The sequence below is a fragment of the Cupressus sempervirens genome, chromosome 2, assembly GCF_028749045.1.
Source record: "Cupressus sempervirens isolate cs-2001-9-10 chromosome 2, ASM2874904v1, whole genome shotgun sequence".
Taxonomy (NCBI): domain Eukaryota; kingdom Viridiplantae; phylum Streptophyta; class Pinopsida; order Cupressales; family Cupressaceae; genus Cupressus; species Cupressus sempervirens.
The window spans coordinates 468217188-468240396 of record NC_143119.1 but is presented as its reverse complement, the minus strand read 5'-3'; the positions used below and the strand labels follow the sequence as shown (position 1 = coordinate 468240396).

At 35.2% G+C, this 23209-nt stretch overlaps 1 protein-coding gene across 1 annotated transcript in view; it reads right to left on the bottom strand.

Annotated features, from left to right (window-relative positions):
• LOC149573074 (uncharacterized) overlaps window positions 1–23209 on the bottom strand; it is a 43033-nt gene that overhangs the window by 1707 nt on the left and 18117 nt on the right. The window lies entirely within an intron of this gene.

Here is a 23209-nt window from a genome sequence, read left to right as displayed (position 1 = left end):
ACATTCTCTCTATAAGCATAGTTATAAGGTTAAGCAGTAATTTCTCTGTAAATAAGGTGTGTGAAAGCATGTTGTCAAGTAGTTATTTTTGCCTTTAATCCATTGCAAGTTACAGGGATAAAACCATTCAAAATTCCCCTTTAACATATATTTCACCTTCTAATACAAAAACAAATTAATAAACGCAGCATATCAGGTAACTGCCTTAAAAACCATATTGGTTAAGGATACGCCATGTCCAAAGATCTCTATAACTTAGTGCCCCTAAATATCATTCTTTAAAATATCACTTATTCTCCAAGCCATAACAACAGGATAAACTTCAAACACACCCACAGAAAGCATCTAGAAGTCAACCAAATCGTGACATTAATATGTGCAGTAAATAGCTCCGCCTGTACTATTGTACCTTGATAACTGAAAAACTCATGTCAAAATATTTACAGTAAATGGGTCTATTTCTACTTTTGTACCTTGGTGACTACGAAAAATTTGACATTAACGATTAAAAACAAAGGCTAGACAACAAAAAAACCTAAATAACTCCGAACTGTGTAGAAAGAAACATGAAAGAAAAAATTTCCATGTGATTTGGATCTCAGCTGACAAAACATGGCAGTGTTTTAGACGAAGGATGTGGCTTTTAAAGTTGTGTGTGCGGATGAAAAGTTGCATAAAATATCTTTAAGCTGCAGGAATTTAGATATGGATAAACTGGAAGACGGCAAATAGGTTGTTGATAGGCTGTGGCCGGCAACAAGGAAGAAAGTAATCACTTCTAATATATGAAGATTGATCATTAGGATGAAAGTGGTGGAGCAAGGGAAAAATGTTAACAGAAGATGTGGTTAGGAGTGCACAACATCCTTACCTATCATTAAAATTTTGGAAAAATGTAGGAGGGCTATCAAAACTTCAATTTTTATGTAATTAAAACATTGACTGTGTTGTTAACAATCAGATTGCCTTTTGGATCTGGTGTGACTATCATTCTTCCAAGAGCATTCACAACTTCGTTGTGTCGTCCTTTTGGTGTTGCACATGTATAACTTCTTGGTTGGAAATAATATGTTTATCTTCATGATTTGAGATTACACCTACCTGGCCAACAAACCCAATGTTGGAGACAAAAGCACCATTGAAGTTCAATTTTAATCTGCCTTCCTGAAGTGGCCTGCCATGTCCAAATTGGAAATACTGTTTATGTGTATTCAAATTAATAAGAAATGTTCCACTGTTTTATGGTATTCAGACAAAACATGTTTGTAGTCAAATCTGTTTGACTAGATTGTATCTTAAGTCTATAACGTGACCTTGTGTTATTATTCTAATGATGTGTTCCATATTTTAGCCAGTTCCATATTTTAGCCAGTGTTCTATGTTAAATCTCCTCTTTTACTCAGTCCATACATTACTAAATACATATCCTCATGTTAACTGACCGAGTGATTTTCCACTGTATTTTTATTTCTACTTTTTTGGACCACCATTGGAGCCACAGATTGATAGTTTGGTCAGGAAGTTCTTTGAAAAGAAATTTACCTGTTGTTCAACCACTAATTATTTACAACTAGATTCTTCACTTGTTTGCAATTAGAACATATATTTAGGTCAATCCAAACTCTTTTTCTCGATTCAACATAATTATTTCACATGTATAACAGGAAATTCTGAACCTTCAATATGCACAAAAAGACCATATATAAAGATAATCACGAAAGAAGATTCAGAAGATCAGATAGATATAGAGTATCTTGCTATAAATAATAAGATATAGAGTATCTTACTATATCTGAATCTTCTATATATATATATATATATATATATATATATATATATATATATATATAGCAAGATCAGATCTTATGAAAAATCGCTGAAATTCGGAAATTCGACGAATCTTATGACAGCCTATAACTACAAGGCATATGATTGCTTGAAGAATAGGTATCAATTGTAAGGATATGGTTTATTAGAAAACAGTGACAGTAAAAGTTCGGAAAAAAGTTGAACTTAGAGGAAGGAAAAAGGAGAAATTCAACCCGACTAGCAAACAATATTCATATCCCGGAGAGACGCATAGAGGAAGGAGAAATCGTAGAAGAAGAGGGGGAACAAGATAATACAATAAACCATCCACAACTAAACCAAAGTGAAGGTGGACAAGAACAGAATCAGGTTACAGATATAGACAACGGAAATAGCACTCAGGAGGAACCAGCAAAGACTTTAACACAGGATATTATGAGATTGATTACAAAAACAAGAGTCCATGATAGCAACAATTATGATGAAAGAATAAATAAAATGAGGCAATGTGAGATATGCAAACAACAAAACTCATATATAGAAGATATCAGAGAAAATATCAGAATTCCTAGCAAATTGATCAAGAATATCGTCCATAATAATATTTGCAATCAAATGCTGTTGTGGCAAGATGCTCACAAAGCACATCAACTGCATCCAACAAAAGTTTTAACAGGAATGATATGCTGCCTAAAGAATTAGAACCAACCAACAGAGTATCCAAACTCCAACCAGAAACTGAATTAGCAGAGAACACAGAGGACTTAGAGACAGACATTTACAATCAGATAGAAGGCAGCACTGCAGAGAAGCTAAAGAGAAGAATAAGAACATCAGATATACAGGAGAAGGATGCAGAGGACAGAACCAGATCACTTCTAACAGAGTCAAAAAGGGTAATGAGTTCAACAATTATGACTCAATCCAAACAAGATATCACACAAATAAGGGATCAAGAAGAAGGTAAGCAGACAAAGCAAAATGAAGAAGAGAATGATATCATAAATTTTAATAATATTATAGAAAGTTCATTGAGGGCTGAATTGGAAACAGAGGAAGAAGCAGACCTCGAATCACAGAACAATCTACCAAAAGCTAGATCAGTGAGACAGCTGGGGTTGGCAGCTACAAAGCAAACACTAGAAGCATCAATAATTGTCAAAAGACCGAAAAGAGAGGCCGGAAATCACTTATGGAACTCAGACATAAAGCTGGACATGGAGAAAATCAGGCCAAACTAACAGGATCTATTTTATGTAGGGAAGGGGCAGTTCCTTTCCAAGGTGCAATGAAGATAACAATGTGGAATGTCAGGTATTAACACTAGAATGGCGGCTACAAAGCAAACACTAGAAGCATCAATAATTGTCAAAAGACCAAAAAGAGAGGCCGGAAATCACTTATGGAACTCAGACATAAAGCTGGACATGGAGAAAATCAGGCCAAACTAACAGGATCTATTTTATGTAGGGAAGGGGCAGTTCCTTTCCAAGGTGCAATGAAGATAACAATGTGGAATGTCAGGTATTAACACCCCTAACAAACAAACGAATAATTATAAGATATTTCAATTTATTTTAAGCGTAAATAATTATAATTCAAGAAACTAAATTTGAAGTGGAAATAATTATAATTCAAGAAACTAAACTAAGTATAGCAGAAACAGACTGACAGAATAACAGAATAAGAATTTGGAAGGCATATTATGTAGAATGAACAGGGGCTTCGAGGGGTTTAGCAATAATATGGGACCCCAGGAACTGTAAACCAAAAGCAATAATTGGATGTTAGGTAGTATTAAATGTATAAACTCCAATCAAAACTTTTATTATCACCAATGCATATGTTTTATGGACCGACACATAATAACCAAAAGCTAACATTATGGACAGAATTAAGCAATCATATTAATCAATATAGCAGAGATAGCCATGTCCTGGGGAGAGACTTTCATGCAATTCTGGATATTAGTGAGAAATTTGGAGGCTACTCTATCATCTCAGAGTCACAAAAGGACTTCAGCCAGTGGGCAATCTATAACAATCTCATTGACATAAAAAGTACAAATGGCAACTTTACTTAGAACAACAAAAGGGCAGAATTCAGCCACATAGCAGAGAACTTAGATAGGCTTTATTTCGAAGGGGAGATGGGCTTTTTTTCAAAGGGGGGCTTAGGTACTACTTCAATTCTTCATTAAAATAAGAAATACTATTATTAGCAAGGTCAATACTATTATTACCAAGGTCCGACCACTTTCTGATTAAATTGAACATTAGTGAACCTATTAAACCCACTACAAATCCATTCAGTATCAAAAATATGTGGTTTCAACATAAGAATTTATGAAACTAATAGAAAACTGGTGGAATGAAGAATCATTTGAAGGATCAAAGATGTTTTGTTTTGTCTCAAAATAAAAATCCCTTAAAAATAAACTTCAATGGAATAGAGAACATCTTAATAATAATTTTTAAGAAAAATTATCCATAGAACAGGGGCATTAGACGAAGTTATCAAGTAGTGGTAACAAATGGTATGAATAAAGAAAGCTATTATAAAGAAAAGGAGTTACTTGCTAAACATGGGGACATTTTAAATAAGGGAAGAAATATTCTGGAAACAAAAAGTTAGAGAGATGAGGCTGGCTGAAGGAGACATGAACACAAAAAAAAATTCCACAATAGCACCAAAAATAGAAGAACAATCAACAGAATAACAAAAATCAAGGACACAAACAAAAATTGGGCAACAAAACCTGAAGGAATCATAAGAGTTTGTCAACTAGTTTGAAAAAGTCTGCAATGATGATAATGGATCCAATCGTATAGCACAACAAGAAATGCTAAAAGTCATTCCAAGTTTAATCTCATATTAAGAAAATCAATGGCTAAACAATATATGGACTTTCAAACAAATAGAACCCAAACAAAGCACCAAACCCAGATGGATTCAATACAAAACTCTTTCAGAAGTGTTGGCATATAATTGAGGCCCTAGAAGCTACACATAATTCAGGGACCATCCTATCCGAAATTAACAACACTTTCATTACACCCGTACCTAAAAAATCCAATTACTCAGAATTAGAAGACTTCGGACGCATAGCCTTATACAATACTATTTTTTAAGATTCTACCTAAAACAATAGCCAACAGACTTAAATTGTGGTTAACTAATGTTATGTCCCCTTTTTGGGACATTAGAAAATTTAAAGACATTCATATAATATTAAAATTGACTTTGAGAGTGTGGGATTCAAATTATAAAAGGTCAATTTAGTATTACAAAGTGGAATAAAAATGACAAGGAGAGATAAGACGAAAAGTCAGAAAGGGAGTCAAAGAGTCACAACTTTGTGGATTAAAAGGAGAGAGACTCATTCATTGAGTTATGCTCGTTTTATGATTTAGATTTCAGCTTCTCTCTTGCGAGAGTTATTCAAAAAGCTTCAACTTTCAGCCAGTGTGAGGACGTAGCCTATCGTGCTGGCAGACAATGGACGCAAACCCATTGTCTACGGAGACATCACATCAAGTGTCTTGTGTGTACTTACAAATTATTTTCTTAGTATTCCAATATAACTATGAAACTGTGTTTAAGATTGGACTTTGAATGCTGGTTATTGTATTGTTGTTGTATAATGCAATAACATGTTTTAAGGAATTTTATGAGAATTTACTGGTTTTATACTGTGGGTATGTAACGCATTTTCATATGCTTGAACTCTAAATATTATTTTGGGAAAGAACGAGTAAATATCTACTGGGGATATTTCAGTGGTATCAGAGCCTAGTTTTTTACCAGCCTGTGTGGTTATTATCATCTACAAAATTTTGAAGCATAATTTGCAGTGGCTTAGTATCCTAAATAAAAGTCAATATATTATCTGAGGTACTTCTATGGAAAATAATTTTGGAGATGTCTGTTGGTAGAAATAGCTCTATGACAAGTCCAGAAGCGGAAATCTTTGAGTTTTCACTTCAAACGAAAAACTTATTTGGGAGGAGTTCACCATAGGATTTCTCATTGAGTGTAGATGGTCCTTAGCAACATGTATAATGCATGATACTTCCCTATGACAGAACAGTAAGCAAGCATAGTTAGAACCTTGTTTGGAGAAGGTTGTTTTGAAGAAACTATTATTCCTGTAGCAGAGGTACCATTAGGATTGAAGTCTTTTGGAAAGCAATTTATGCATTCTTTTTGATATTTGTGCCTTGTCAGATAACTTCAGAGGCAGAATATTTAAAGCATTGACGGACTGAAATATTAAGGAATGGAAGTATATTATAACTGGACTTTAGTCCTAGGTTAATCGCCCATTTCCATTGTTGGAAGTTTGATCATCGAATTTTAAAGGCAGTCTGCAGCTTCAAGTGGAGAAGAAAACGTTTCTTGAAATAATTCCTCTGGAGTAAATATTGACATGAATGAGTTTCTTGTCCGATCTTTTTTGCGATAACTAGAGGGTCCCAAAATTCAAGATAAACATTGCTTAAAGATGCGAAACAATCGAATCACCGTCTTTTATCGCTATTGCCATAAAATGTAGGAAGAAACGAGTTAAAGTCATGGGGAATTAAATTTTGGAACACGTTATTTTCCACTCTTAAAAATGCAAGTCAAGCTTATGAATTCCTCGGGTGTCATGGGATGATGATATCGGTCATCGGTAGTCTAGAGTAGCAAAGAGACATCGACTTCAACCAGCTTATGATTGTGAATGAAGGAGCAGACCTCTCACGGCAGCCAGAGTTATCATGCAAAAGCTCAATGAACCTTTACCGCTGAAAGAGTGGTAACCCCAAGCGTTAGCATGCATTACAGTGACCATTGGCGATATTGAAGGGAAGTTGATATAGGTGTATTGTTGTGTTTCAGTAAACGCTGGAGGAATATTAAATGGTGTTGTGAACATTGACATATGTCTACCAATTAACTATAATTTGAGATTGAATTATTGAATAATCTCATTATCGCGGTGATTTTAGAGATATAATTATAGTGCCAGATTACCATGCATGTCTGAAGGAGACATAGTAACTGTTTTGTGGATGCGTTACCAAGAAATTGTTTCATTCTGCTTCCAAAGGTTGTAGTATGTATTTGAATTGAAGAAGGATGCCACGTGTTTGAATTCATCAAATAGGCAATATACAACAATAGTGTACAAGGAGAAATAATTGTTCATTGTTGAATTTCAACACTGGGCATAACTGTAATGTCTAGAAGCCAGAATATAGATTATTGTTGGGTAATTAACATTCTCGTGAGATTTTTCCAACTGATCTAAATCCTTTGGCAATATCATGCATCAAGTTGGTTCCTGTCAATCCATTATCTATAGTCTTGGATTCATCTGGATTGGAGAGAATCAAATCAGAGAGTTTCCCAAATATAATAATTGGCACTACTGATCCTAAAGTCTTGAAATGCATACACTAAAAGATTATTGTTCATGCTTACCTTAAGAATACTTTTGTCTCACTAAATTTTATTGTTGTTGTTGGAGGTCAAGGAGTTCTTCTTGCTACAATTGCTACTGGAGGTTTGGAGCTATGTTGGAAATGTAATCGCTGGTGAATGCAATGAGCTTTTGCAGAGACATGCACCACAATCTCTGCTTCCTAAGTGAAATATACTCTGTTAGAAATTTGAATGGTATTTCTGGAGTAATACTTGTTGTAAAATAATCTCTGCCTGGTTCGTGCATTTCCATTCTTCTTAGCATATGGTGCAACAGAGTGTTCAATTTGTTGTGAATATTCCACCACGGATTCTTGGGTTTTGGTGACAACATGCAGCATGTTGTGTCTAGCAAGGCTCTATTATATTTAGCTTAAGCATTGAGACAGGGGTTTGTTAACGTTGCAAACATATCATTGGAACTTCTGATTGATACTTCTTGACGTACAGTCAACAAAATTTCTAGTTGGGACGTGAGTCTTAATTCTGTTGTGGAACACATCCCAATCTTTAACTAGTGGTTGGCAAAGTATTGTTCATCAACATCAAATGAAATCCTTTTCAATTTGTACAGCAACACGCTACATATAATATGGTACATTATGACATGTGAGTGTTTTTCATCTACTAAATCGTAGCTACCATTCTAAGAGCTCTTTGAGTTTTGAGGCTACAAACACACCTTGTGACACACAGAATAGGAACGACTAGGTATTGACATTAATTGTGGGAGTTAAACAGCAAAAATTTACATAATGAGAATATTTCAACAAGAACTCTGTAAGGTATTTAAATCTGCAAACAAGGAATTTAAGTAGCCCATTACAAAAGTCGCAGTTGCAGTCATGGAAGATCTGAGAAGCAATGTTTTCTCGGAGGAATTTAACAATACATTCAACGGTCCTCAACTAAGAGACTTGCAAAAAGAGAAAGATTTTCATCACTTAAATGTACTTGGTATCCAACTAGAACAAATGGAATCTTCAAATAATGTTCTCTCCAAATTGGAAAAGAAAGAAGCCTATTTGACCAATGTAGAGCAAGCAGATGGTAGACTCTTAAATTGGGCGTTATAACCTTCAATGGTGACCTTGGTCCAGCCCAGGTTTATGGAGCATCCAAATAAACAAGTTAACCTTGTGGTTGCTTCTTGTCTCAATGAGATCTTGAGAATAACATCTCCTACAACAGCCTACAACGATATGGTGATGAAAAGAGTTTTGCAGCTAATAGTGAAGAACTTGAAGGATTTACAAGTTAAAAAAATCCCTGAGGCAGGAACAGATTTGCGCAACACGTGATAACACTAGTACACCCAATCGTATTTGTAGGAGCCATAATAACAAAGAGGGGGCAAAGCAAATTCAGACCAGCACATGGAAAAATGTAGATAAGATGATTTCAGATGTGGATAAAGAACATACAAGCTTCTATGTTGGTGACTTTTGTTAAGTTTGTAGTCACAGTCAGATTGATACAATCATTTGTTTCATTATTGATGATAATTAAATATTCCTTTATATACATATATTATATATAATATATATAATAATGTATATATTATACATATGGTTATTTATATTAGTAATATACTAATTAATAATGTTTAAACCTTAGAGACATGTCTCTTCCTCCTCTCATACTTATGTGAGATCCAAATCTGCATTTGGAACATATCTATAACAATGGCAATATAATTAGATTTGCGGAAACGATCTCAGTTACTCAACATGGTATCAAAGCTAGATTGCATATGTAATGAAATAGATATTTAAGAGAAATATAATAAAGCATATCATTACAGAGATAGGGCATAAGGAGGAATACAAGAGCGAGTAGGAAAGATAGATACTCAAATGCTCAAGTAAGATTGTTGGCAGCAGAGCAACAAAGCGCAGAGAGTAACTTCAATCAATATGAGAAAAGAAAAAGAAAAAGAAAATTGTTATAACACTAGCTATGGGAGGAAGTAGACATCATGAATACACAATCAAACACCAATATTACCCACCTACTTAGATTATCATCATCAAGAAAAACTACAGTCAGTGGACATGTTGTTCCTTACAGGCAAGATGAGATTCGTCAATTACCTTACTTAGTGGCGACAACCAATAACATGGAATCACTACAAATCACGAAGAATTGTCAAAAAATAAAAGGAAATTTTCAAATTAGGGGATGAAAGCGATTATGTGGAGATAATTAGAAATTTAAAAAAATCGTGGATTGTGAATATGTAAAAGAGAACCCAAGTCGATATATTTTTGCCCATTGCAATCGAATATCATATACAAACAAGGCAGTTAAGAGATGACAACCAAAGGAAAAATGATAAGTTAGCAGTCAACGATGGATTCAAATAGAATAACAAATTGATTGGCGTGTATGGACTGGACATGATCAAAGTGACAATGTATTGGGAGTGGATTGCAAGAACGATAAGATTGACACAGAAATAGCATACTTAGCAACCAGTCTGATCGCAACGACAAAACTCCACAACCAAAAATGTCATCTTCAGACATCAGTGACAATAGCTTGGTAATTCATATTAATCAGTTATGTCGGTCATATGGATGGCATTTTCCGGAGGCGTGTCACAGTCTTTAAGATTAGCAACCAAATCTATCAATGCTACGAATTATATATAATTTAAAGACATTCATATAATTTTAAAATTGACTTTGAAAGTGCGGGATTCAAATTATAAAAGGTCAATTTAGTATTATAAAGTGGGCTAAAAATGACAAGGAGAGATAAGACAAAAAGCCACGAAAGGAGTCAAAGAGTCACAACTTTGTGGATTAAAAGGAGAGAGAGACTCATTCATTTGAGTTGTGCTTGTTTTCTGATTCAGATTTTAGTCTCTCTTGCGATAGTTATTTAGAAAGCTTCAGCTTTCAGCTAGTGTGAGGACGTAGCCCCTCGTGCCGACAGACAGTGGACGCAAACCCATTGTCCATGGAGACATCACATCAAGTATCGCACGTGTGCTTACAGGTTCTTTTCTTAGTGTTCCAATCTGACTATAAAATTGTCTTTAAAATTGGACTTTGAATGCTGGTTATTGTATTGCTGTTGTATAATGCAATAACATGTTTTAAGAAATTTTATGAGAATTTACTAGTTTTATATTATGGGTATGTAATGCATTTTCATATGTTTGAACTCTGAATATTATTTTGGGAAAGAACGAGTAAATATCTACCAGGGATATTTCACCTAAGCTAATCTCATAAGAACAAACAAGTTTCATTCCAAATAGCACAAGAAATTATCCACACACACTTCAAGCTGACAAAGAACCAACCTTGATGATTAAATTAGATGTCCAAAAAACATACAACAAAGACAATTGGAGATTCTTATACATGAGCCTCGAAGCCTTTGGATTCTCCAAGAGATGGATAAATTTAATATTTAGTTGCATATATACTCCCAAACTTTCTATTATGGTCAATAGAAATCTTGAAGCCTTCTTCCAGATCTCCAAGGAAATTAGGCAAGGCGACCCACTATTCCCCTTCATGTTTGTGATCATGGCAAAAGCTCTTGGAAGAGCAATACAGAAATCACATCAAGCAGGAAGATACAAGGGATTAAAGTCACAAAGAACACAAACAACATAACAAATCAGCAATTCAAAGATATCATAAATTTGTATACAGCAGCATCAGGCCAAATAGTTAACGCTAACAAATCAGAAGTGGTTTTCCTAAATACTAATCCTAATACTGAAACAGAAGTATGCAGAATTATAGGGTTTAAAACAAGAAACTTTCCCTATAAATATTTAGGTGTATTATTAGATAAGGGGGAAAGGCAATAAAATGTAGGACCCAATGATTACCAAGATTCAAAATAAAATGGATAGCTGGAAAGCAAGGTCACTTTCCAGTGTTGGAAGAACTATTATTATCAAATCAGTTCTAGCATCTATACCCGCATACCAAATGTCCATCCTCCCACTGCCTACAATTATATCTAAGAAAATTGAGCCTAAAATTAGAAACCTTTTTTCTGCAAGGAATCTTAGAAAACAAAAAACTACCAACTGATAAAATGGAAGCACATCTAGAAACCTCTAGAGAAAGGGGGGCTAGGTATTAAAATTTTGGCTTCACAAAACATAGCTTTAGGTGCTAATCTAGTATGGAATGTGCTTTAGTAGCCTAATAGGAAACAGGGCAGCATCCTACTCAATAAGTATGTTTTAAATGCAGAACCTTTAAACCTGTCATGGGAAATTCGAAACAAAAATCATGTGCTATATTGTGGGAAGACACACGGGTCGGATATCAACCATTAACTTCCTCTAGAGTGGACCCAAACATCAAGAATATCCTAAAACAAGTTTAGGGAGATAAGCTTAGACATTATCTCAAAATTGACAATAGATCATCAACTTTAGGTTGGAAATAGAAAAGTCTTGTCGGCACCCAACTTTTGAACAAACAAAAACTAGAATAGAGTGAACTTCTAAAAAATAGAACATTTGCGTATAAGACAAGAAATGACAAACTCATTTGGTGTGGCTCTAACAATGGGAAATATAATGTCAAATAAGGATATAAGAAAGCCATCAAATATCTTTATCTTCAAAACTCAAAAAACCCATTGCAATTGTGCTGGAACAAGGCATACTTACCCAAAGCTGGCACCTTTTTATTGGCAGCAATGCAGAAGCGTATTTTAACAGCAAATAAGGTATTGGAAGTTAGATTTTGAGGGACCCTCAAGGTGTGTATTATGCAAACACGAAAAAGAAACCATGGATCACATTCTTCTCAACTATCCCCATGCAGCAGTTAGATTTTGAGGGACCCTCAAGGTGTGTATTATGCAAACACGAAAAAGAAACCCTGGATCACATTCTTCTCAACTATCCCTATGCAGCAGAATGTTGGCAAAACATCTTCCACAATCTTTATTGGTCATCGGCTCACTCCAATGATCTTAAAGAATTCCTTCAACAATGGCCTTTAAGGACGAAAAACTACTTATACAAAGATTTATGGACAATCACCCCCTCAATTATAACCTGGGAATTGTGGAAGGAAAGAAACAAAAGATTATTTCAAGATAATAGGTAATAAGATCAAGGCAAGTATAGCAAAGACTATAAACAACAAACTGAGAAACACCAATAACATTGAAGGCTCCCTTTTGATATGTCACAAGCTTATGCTGACGAACTAGGAGGGCCTAATCATTCCACCCTAGCAAGGTAAAGGAGGCAAACAGAGTAAGGAAGCAAGGACTAAATGCAAATGGGAACCCCCAAGGGAAAGTTGGATTGAACTAAATTTTTACGAAGCATCAAGAGGCGATCCTCACACAACCGAGATTGGGTGCATTATTCATGATAGTACTAGGCAAGTTATGGTAAAACTAGCAATGCCTCTAGGCATCACCAACAACAATCTAGCAGAAATAACAGCAGTCACAAAAGGCCTTCAGCTTAGAAAGGATCTTGGCATTACAAAGTTAACAATGGAGGAAGATTCCCAAAGAGTGATTAATGCATTAAGGACAAGATATACACCTAACTAGAAATTAAATTCACTATTGGAAGAAAGTTTAAAATCCTTAGGACTTTCGCAAAGACTGAAATCAATCATATATATAGGGAAGGAAATAAATTGGTTGACGAATTAGCCAATCAAGGTGTTGTCGCTATTGGGTTTTTCCACGGTCATGAACATATATCTAGCTCATAGGGTATGCATGGCATACAAGTCTCTTCAAAAATTATCCTCACCACCTAATAGTATATATTTCATTATAGTTGGGCCAAAGGCTCGACTTGTTATATAGCTAGAATCATCTATGCTTATCTAGACTATCCTTTACTATTCCTGCCTATATCATTATCCTTTGCATAAAATAAGAACTATATCGTTTTTATTGTATTGTCTCCCTAGTTACCCTTCACACATTAGGATAAGTATTATTTACGTGGCTCATGGTCACCCCTACTAACCTAGGTGTAACTATATGCCATCGATTAAACCTTGATTCTAATATCGAAACTTTAAGGATGATATGCAAGTTTCATGGCACTTAGTCTAAGTTAATACATTTAATTATAACACTATATCTCTCTCATATTTGCACCTATTAGTATACTTCCATCAATGCCTAGTATGATTTCCACACTATATTATTGTGGAGGCGCCTAGAAAATATGTAGAAAGCTTGACCAAAAATACATATTTTCTAGGCACCTCCACAATATTCCGGCACTTCCTAGAATTTCCTATTCCTTTTTAATGTAGCTCTCCTAATGATATGATGCACAATTCTTAGGCCTAGTTTGTCCATGTCTTGCCCTGTAGCTTATAGTGTCTACCCATTATAGGTTGAGTCCAACCCTCTCTCAGCATGGATACTGCAATTGTCCTCTCATTCATTTGAATGATTGAACCATCTCCTTTCTCGGTCCCATAAAGTTCAAACGATGGAACAAGCTCCTCAAAAATGTAGATGCATTGACATGGATGGTTGTGAGAAAAGCCTTAGGAAAGGAACATTTTAACTATAGCTCCACTTGCCAGTCAAATAATGAAGTGATAGGATGCCTTATAGCTTGTCTCTTGCATACTAACATTAACCAATGGGACACGATATATCTCTATGAAGCTATCTTTGACCAGATATAGCTAAAAGGGCTCCACAATGTCATTTTTAGTATCAATAAAAGCATGAAAATTCCATATCCCAAAGACTATGAACTGGCCATTGGGGAGTCCTATACTTGCCAAAGTCCAGAGGCGTCCAATTCTCAACATTAGGGATCCCCCTGCCTTCAAACAAGTATGGCCAGAGATGGAATCGAGCATTGACTTCCTTCTCAGATGGTGCAATTTTATCAAAGAAGAAAATAGTTAGTGGCTTGAATCTTTCCTTAAAAACACCAAACAAAATATATCGTCAACCTTGAACATTCGTGACCACAACAAGCTTAAATTCATTCTTCCAAAGCTCAGCAAGACAAGGAGAAATAAGAGGGCTTCTTCAATAGCTAATGTTAGTGGCAATGCCTCAAACAAAGACACAAATGAAACAATTATCATCCCTCAATGCGTAAGTGGGTTTCCTTTGACTAGGCTCTCTTGCAGTTCGTAATAGTTGTTGGTTCAATTTTGTATTTAGTGATAAGTATACCACATACTATTTAGTAGTCCTCATGCCTTTTGGTTTTCTCTTGGTTAATTTGTATAGTTTGTCCTGCAATATTGTCAAGGCCATCACATATGTATATATTTTGGTAGAACAATGTAAGAAGGGTTATCTCGCTCCACAATATATAATATTTTAGTCTTTATTGTATAATTTTTAATGTTTCAGTACATCTTTAGCTTTGAGGTGATATGCTTATCTTCTAGATAGCTTCAAAATTGTTAATAAAGTTAACTTCGACAGCTATCCATTGCTTACAAATCAATCAACCAACACTCGAATCCCTTAGTCTCTTTTAGATTCTATTGGCATATCAGATTGTACCTTGTCATAATGGCTATGCAAATGCTCTTGATATGATCACTCGACGACAACAGTATAAACAGATCCATATATAGGGCTGGTACTTCTATAAACTTAAGGATTTGCAAGTGATATGGGGCATAGGAAAGGCAAGCTGAGAAAGGTTCTTGAATATATTTCCTTCTTTGCTAATGCTTGAAGAATTAATAAAGGGAGAGAGAATCATACTAAAAGAATACAGAGATATTTCCAAGTTTACTCATGCATACCCCCTTGTTGTATACCAGTAGGAATGATATGAGGTGTGTAAGTCCCTGTACGACTGCATGGTTGTGAAAGCCTTTAAGGCAAGGCAGAATCTAAATTTGATGAACAAGGACTGTGTATTGAGTTGTGATTGCTTCCATAACTGCATTTGATTGTTTCATGTGTGTGGCTACAAGGAGCAGACTGCCTTCAATTTGGACCCCTCTCTTTGGCCATACCAAAAGTCAAGAGAAACCTCCCTTGTCAAATCATAAAATTGGTTGGTTTTGGTCTAGTTTTTCAACTAACAATCTCTAGTTGGTGCCATATGAAGCAAATGGCAAAGAAGTATCAGAGGCTCAAGCTTGATAAAGAAAAGAAAGAGATGTCAAATAAGAGGCTTGAATCTGAAGATAGGTTGAGAAATTCTTAAATGGCTACTCCAGTACTCCATCCATTCATCAGATAGATGGGTACAAGGCAAATCAAGGACAAGGCTTGGAAGAACTCATTCTCAAAATGGTAGAGAACTTCTGGAATTGCACCAAGAAAAAATAAAGCTAAAAATTCAAATGAAGCACAAGTTTTTGACGATAATGCTAAGGATGAAGGCACCCAAAAAGTGGCAGCTCCCTAAGCAATTGGCACCATGCATTAGAACAAACTTAATTAAAAAGTTGCTTTTTGCAAGTGGTTAGACCAGAATAAATCCATGACATTAAATTGACAAAACAGTTCCAAAAGTATGCCTTGCAATATAGCCAACATTAAATGTGCCAAAAACTAGCAAAGCGGACATGAAACCCCATCCAAAGTAGCGGAGATTGGTTGAAAATGCAACTACCTACACACGCAAAGTGGAAAATGCAAAAACACACCTTTCTATGTGATTGAGACAGTAAAATGTGGTAAATGGAAAAACAACTACCAAAGTCGCCACCAGCAATGAAGAGTTTAGGTGTAAAATCAAAATTGCATTCTTCGAGAGGTTAGACCAGAATAAATCCATGACATTAAGTTGATAGAACAATCCCAAAAGTGTGCATTGCAATATAGCCAACATAAACATACCAAAAACTGGCAAAGCGGACATGAAACCCCACCCAAAGTAGCAGAGACTAGTTGAAAATGCAACTACCTACACACGCAAAGTGAAAAATGCAAAAACACACCTTTCTAAGTGATTGCGACTGTAAAATGTGGTAAATAGAAAAACGACTACCAAAGTCGCCACCAGCAATGAAGAGTTTAGGTGTAAAATCAAAATTGTATTCTAGTGCTGGCATGGCCAATTTAAAAAAAGCAGTTTAAGTAGCTAAGTGGTTTTAAAGTCGTGGTTCACAAGTGTGCTTATACTTTCACATTTTTCATATATCATCTATAAGTCACAAACTGAGATAGCACCATCATGATGAAACTACACCAGCTCTAAAAAGAAATCTTAAATGAAGATTTTTGGTTTTCAATTGGTTCTGCCAGCACAAAAATGTGACTCTAGTGGCAAGTGATGATCAAAACCATGATAGGAATGGTAAACATAACAAAATTTGCAAACCTTGGTGATTAAGAATGGCAGCCGAGCATAAAATGAGCATTTAAACAAAAACATCTTCCTAAGCTACCAAACGGTGTCTAAAAGTTTCCCAAATGGCTTATGGTTTACCACTGGAATCCACATTAACTACCTTGTTCTGAATGCTACTAAGGAATGGTGTCAGCTTGCACCATATCTTTCTTCCAAAAAAAGCTTGTTAAACTATATGCATCATCTATATTTAAATCTTTGTTCAAGATAAAAATGACTTAGATTTCTCATCCATGTCTTCGAACAATAATCATTTTCTATGCATGAACGAGGTTGGGGATCCGAAAGAGAAGGGTATACTAAGTTTTGTCTAATTCTTCCACGATTGATATTAACACTTAAAAATTCACATTAAGTATTTTGTTGCATCAATTGAGATTTCTTAAGAAACTATTAGACTTTGTCCATTGTCAAGACCATTTTTGTGTGGGGATTGATATGTTGCCCATTCAACACAGATTTGTGGAATTGTTGTTGTGTCAACGGCCTCTTTGAGAAATAGATTTTCTCTTTAAAATTGTTTCAATTGAATATAGAAAGTTCTTTGCATTTAAGTTATTAACTAGATACCATTTATGTAAAAGCATAATGAAGAAGACTATTAATTTGTAATAGTAAAATATGGAGTCAAATACTTCACAAAATGAGAACAAAGCTTACTATGTAATGTCCCCTGTAGAGACTTTAATTAATTTATCTTATAATTTCTTGATTGAGGTTTGGATTCCAATGTCCCTTGATAGAATTAATTATTCATCTTATATGAGTTAAGTTCTCTGCTCAACTTATTATCATCCAGACCTACCTTATTACTACTTCAAATTAATGAAGGAAGAAATAGGCGTTATCCAAGTTGCCTAGATACCAAATTCGCAATGGACTCCCTCAAAGTTTACAAACCCAAGCCCTTGAGCCTTTCTTCGGACGATGGCCGCAAGGCCTCTTGGGTCAATAATCCACACCCTATTTTGGGGCAAAGATCCATTGCTTGTACTTATACAGGCCCCTCCTTAGTAACATTACAGCTTCCCTTTCTTTAAGTCAACAGCTAAGTTACCATATCAAATTCGAAAGTCGACTTGTTATAAAACCGAAATTGGTTCATATTCTATTCAAATTCATATTTGTTCTAAGTAATTCGCTCTAGAATTGATCAAAAGGACCTTGGATGACTTTCCACACATTTGCAGTGAACAATGAAATAGTCACACACACACACACAAGGAACAAATTTGGAGCAATTTGGGCAAATTTCAAATAAATTTGGGCAGATACACATTTGGGTCATAGCAGCTCATCGCTTTGGTGGCTACAGGGATTCTTTTGCTTCTCATGTGTTTGCAGGCCTTTTGTTTTGTGTATGACTGGAAGAAGTGGTGGAATGACACCAATTCCCTGCAGAGTTAACTGGTAAGAAAAGTGCTACGTGATCTTTTCACTACTATTTTTTACACCATGTTTTTTGGAAGGTTTCTACTTTCAACGAAAAAAATTATCTCAGCTAATTGATTGCAACACAAACAGCAGGTGTGGCCCCATAGATTTGCATGTTTCCACGCAGGGACCCCGCAAGCTGGCTTATGTGGAAGAATGGGGAGGCAATGATGTACACTCATGGCTATGCAATCAACTAAACCGTATAATAAATAATAAGTGCCATAAAAAAAAGACATGCATTTTAGTTTGCTGTTTGATGTATCCTTGTAATGTATATCCGCTCGTTGTATTTCACGGCTGTATTTTGTTAATGTTAAAAAATTCGGTAAAGAGCTTTAATAGCTGTTGTTTGTTTATGTATGTTAAATTCTGTGATGCCTCAAATGGTTTGTGTACAGATAGCTTTGTATTCAGTACAGGTTCTCCCCAACAAATCCACACCTTAAATTGTCCGGCTGTATTATCTTCGCTGATGACTAGTAGTGTAGACTAATTAATGCAAACTTCAGGTCAAACGTTGCTTAGATAATTAGTTTAACAGTTAAGGTTGCTTAGATGTTTTTACATACATCTCTCTTTTTTTTAACTTGTACAGACAAACCCTAACCCAACTCAAAAAAAATTGAGCGAATGTCGAACCTGAATCTCAAACCTGCATCCATACCAAAATCCAAACTGGCAACTTCGGTCAACAGTAATAGGATTTGAAAACATATGTATAATCTTTATTATCAATAACAATATATATTGATGGTCATTATAAGAATAAATATATTAAATTTTTTTTGTTATAAACATTTGAATATATATTTGATTTATGATTATTTCTATATAAGACCGTATATGGGTCCCTCACTCATGACAGAATTTAGATATATTATTCAGCAGTCAGAATCACTGCTTGATTGCTTGCCAGCCATACTTGTGCTTTATTCTCTTCTTTTATCATGAATAACAATGTATTTATAATCTGCTATTTCTTCCATAGAATAGCAGATATGATATAAAAAGAAAATAAGAAATGTTTGAATGCTGAATTGAGTAGTGGAGAACATCCTCTTACGCTGTGTGATTCAATTGCTAAAGACACGTTCCATGTCCCTTCTGATGGAAAGCCTAATTTCTACAAATTAAGGCCTCCGTTTGAGCACCCCTCTACATTTTACTCTATGCTTAGTATTACATTTCTGTTTACATACCGGTATCAGGGCAAAATTTGATGACTTTGCATATTGCACAACATCCTTTCATATCTTTGGATTATGTTTTTATAATATAAACTTCACGCATATCATTATTCCATTTTCTCCCTATACCCAAAATTTACGTGATATAAATCTCTCTAACATATTCCATGTTTTTATTATGTAGGCACTAATGCTGAAAATAAATATCATCACAGAATTGCATAATATCACACATATCATGAAGAGTTTTCAAATCAATGTTCTGACAGCACAGAATAGATTTAAATTCATGCATCGGGAACAAACCAGCACTCCACAATAAGCAAAAATGGGTTATGCCATACACTACTTTACCATTCGCGGATATATCCAACACAGAAGCAATTACATACAAGGGGTTACGGTCTCAGCAGTCAGAAAGCGTTATCAATTTAGTTGATTAACAGAACAAAAAAATACATCGTTGTGCACATTGACACGGAAAGAAGACTTCATTGGAACCCGTTTAGGAACAACATCAAACAATTTGGTGATTCCAAAATTCCATTGATAAGAAGAGGAGTTTCCTTCACTGGTCCAGGCGAAGTAAGGAGTTCATATTTGAAGTACGGTTCAAGTCAAACTTTCCAAATTGAAGGCAAACATTTCTGATCTTGAAAGGGTGAGCACACAGGAACACACTGCAGAAGACATGTCTTACAAAATAATTCATATTTGCGATAGATAATACAAAGGAATAAGAAAATCATGTATTGGACCAATATACTACTCTCTGTAAAAAGTAAATAATGATTTGGCAATTACTCCATTTAGAGCATTAAGGGGTTGAAGTCGCCACATCCTCTCAACGGAAATTCCTTCTGTATTGGGATTTCCATGGATGACATATTCCGATACAGTTACAAGTTAGTCTTATTTTTGGCAACAAAGCCATTCTGTGAGAATCTTAAGAAATTAATGGAAAGTTCGTCATCATCTGATCATAAGTGGATAAGTCCCTATATTCATTCTTTTAAAACAAGATATAAAGACCGGAAATCTCCATCGTCATCCTCTCTTTGTTATGAGTGTGCATCGCATGCATGCATTGCCTCACCATGTAACATGTTCAGGATTACAAACTTTCTCAGTAGCCATATCTCAGATTCTGCCGATGGTGTTAGCAAATTACCGGATGTATTGAAAGAGGAAGATGCAGGAGTTATAAATTTAGGCATTTTCGATAACTACATTAATGGTTTCTTTGTTATAATTAAGTAGTTGTAAGTGTAACCACTGTAATATGATTAGGTAAAATGAAGGATTATGTTGGTTCATTTTCACACCTTTTCATTTGCGATAAATAGAGAGCAACCCAAACAAACAAAGGATCGCGGACAAGCAAGCATTTTTTTTTATCAATAAAAAGACAATAAATGATAATTGGCGGCATCATTATCAGAGATTTACTTTACATACAGGAAGTCTTCAACAGGAGAACAAATTGAATCCTCAGCAATCGGCAATTTCAGTCAATGTATTAAATCTTGGATGATCAATATCGAGTTCCATTTTGTTTGTTTATTTATGGCAGAGAGTTGACTTGTAAAGCAGATCAGTCCTTCGTAGCTACCAATAAAATAGTAAATTCTTCTTGACAATATCAGAATTGTAGATACTCACAGCTTTCTAAGTTTGAAAATCAGAGATAAGGTGATATATTCATGTGTTTCTAGATCTCTGACTTATTGATCTTCTTTCCAAAGAGTTTGAAATTCATTTAGACTACCTGTGGATTGCACATATAATTGATTTTCTACATTCTAACATGTCAAAACAATTAATGATATTGGATTAAAGATATTATCCTATAAAGTTGTATTTAAGCACCTTTGTTGTGATAGACTCTGTTGCACAAACATAAACAAGGCACCAGTTTTAGTAATCATCTAGATATAATAATCTCATTTGAAGCCTTTGAAAGTTGGTGATTCAATCTTTGTATTTCCTTTTCAGAATCTTTTTTGCTTATTATTGCAATTAATCAAACTATTTTATTTTAAAGCATTTATAATTCCAGCAAGTTAAATACAAAGATCTGCAAGTTCAATTTTGAAGTTTGCATACTAGGAAGCTTCTGATTTCTTGCCACTTGGAAGATATCTTCGTTGATTTATTTATTCTGCTATAAAAAGCCTTAGACTAAAAGAATTAGCTTAGAAAAAAGGTACACCCGCCTTGGTCTTATAGAGGATTGGATCAAGTTGATCAATCCTGTCAAGTTGGCCATATCCAATTGGATATCCCAGCATTTCGATTGTCAAGGCTCATAGGATTCCAATCTGTGGTTTTGGGAACCAACACCTTCAACTCTTCATTCTTCATAACCTCTATTAATTGCCTCTTTCATTATCAGCATCAATTCGTTATATAATAGCTAAGTTGCCGGTTCAAATGCAGGTTCAACATTCAAGTTCGAAACTCGGTCAGAAAAATTTTGGGCTGAGTTCAGGTTCGTTTTGGGTTTGTCCATACAAGATATTTTTTTTTTTATAAAATTAAAAATTAAAATTATACATATGTAAAAATATGTTGGAGCAAACCAGTTCATACACCATTATGCTAATCTAAAGCAATTTAGCAAATTCAACCACCACATGTATTAATGATTTTGTTTGAATGGCATGACAAAATGTCAAAATATACCACCATATGCATGTTTCAATTGAAAAACTTTAAAACAACAACGTCAACATTACTAATCACTAATCACTAATCAGTAAATCAGTCACAGACTCATATGTGATCAAATATCGATGTATCATCAAAACTCATCAAAGAATTCATCATCAGTAGGCAGTTGCTGATTAGAAGCACAATTAGTTCCACTAGCATCAGCAATCTCAGCCAAGTCTCAGTTGTAGCCTCAAGATCAGCTCCATCAGTACTATGTATCTCAAGATCACCATCTTCAATCACAAGTGCATCAAAGTGGACTTCCAACTTCGCGGCCTCTAGTTCGACATCCCATTGTTGTGCCTCCCCCTTTTTGTATGTATTCTCTTTGTGAGTTGTGAGCCTCAAGTTTGGATGCACAAACACCAAGCTATCCGCTTTCTTGGAGTTTAGTCGGTTGCGTTCTATTGAGTGGATGAAGGACTAGGTGCTCCAATTCCTCGCAGAGGATGATGAACTAGGAACTAGCAACCTATCAAGATTTGCAAATTTACCAACAAGAAACTAGAAATTAGAATCTTAAGATTGAAAAACTTACCTGTCATAAATTTTTGATGGCAATGGGCTGCAACTATTGGTATTTTTGTCCATGGAAGTACCACCATTTATGACCATCAGTGTTGTTCTTGTGTCCAAGAGCGTCAAGACCACAATCGTCGGTGCTTGCAAAACTCATAAATTCAAAGCTCACTGCAGGTTGTAGGTGCTCACGAAAGAGTCTTCAAAGGGCTACCTTATACCCTTGAGCAAGTTCAGGATCTCTGTATGGGGGAACTCTAGTGGTACTCCCCTTGAGAGCTGATTGGCTATAGAACCTCGAGCTCAATGCAAAGGCAAGTAAATGCAAAGGGGTGGTCATTTTGTTCCATCTCTCTACCATGATTACCTATAGCTCCTTGAAGAACATTTCATCAAGGTCTTGCTCATTCTCATTTATGATATTTCTAATGTCCTCAATCATGGAGTCAATGCCATTATATACCTCACCCAAGCAAGGCCTATCCATGTCAGTATATCAGATCATGCTCAATACAAACTCAATCTTCAGAAGGTATTCAAAACGATCCCACCAAGATTCATCTAGTATCAATCCCCTTATGGCAATTGCCTTGGCACTATTAGATTGCCTCCATACACTCCAATTAGCACCAGTTACCATTCTGGTGAATGCGTCTTCAACATTAATAGGGCGCCTCAAAACAATAGTGTTGGAGGCAAAGCGAGTCTCGGCAACCTATTTTAAAATTAAAACAGTAATAGATTAAAAATTTGA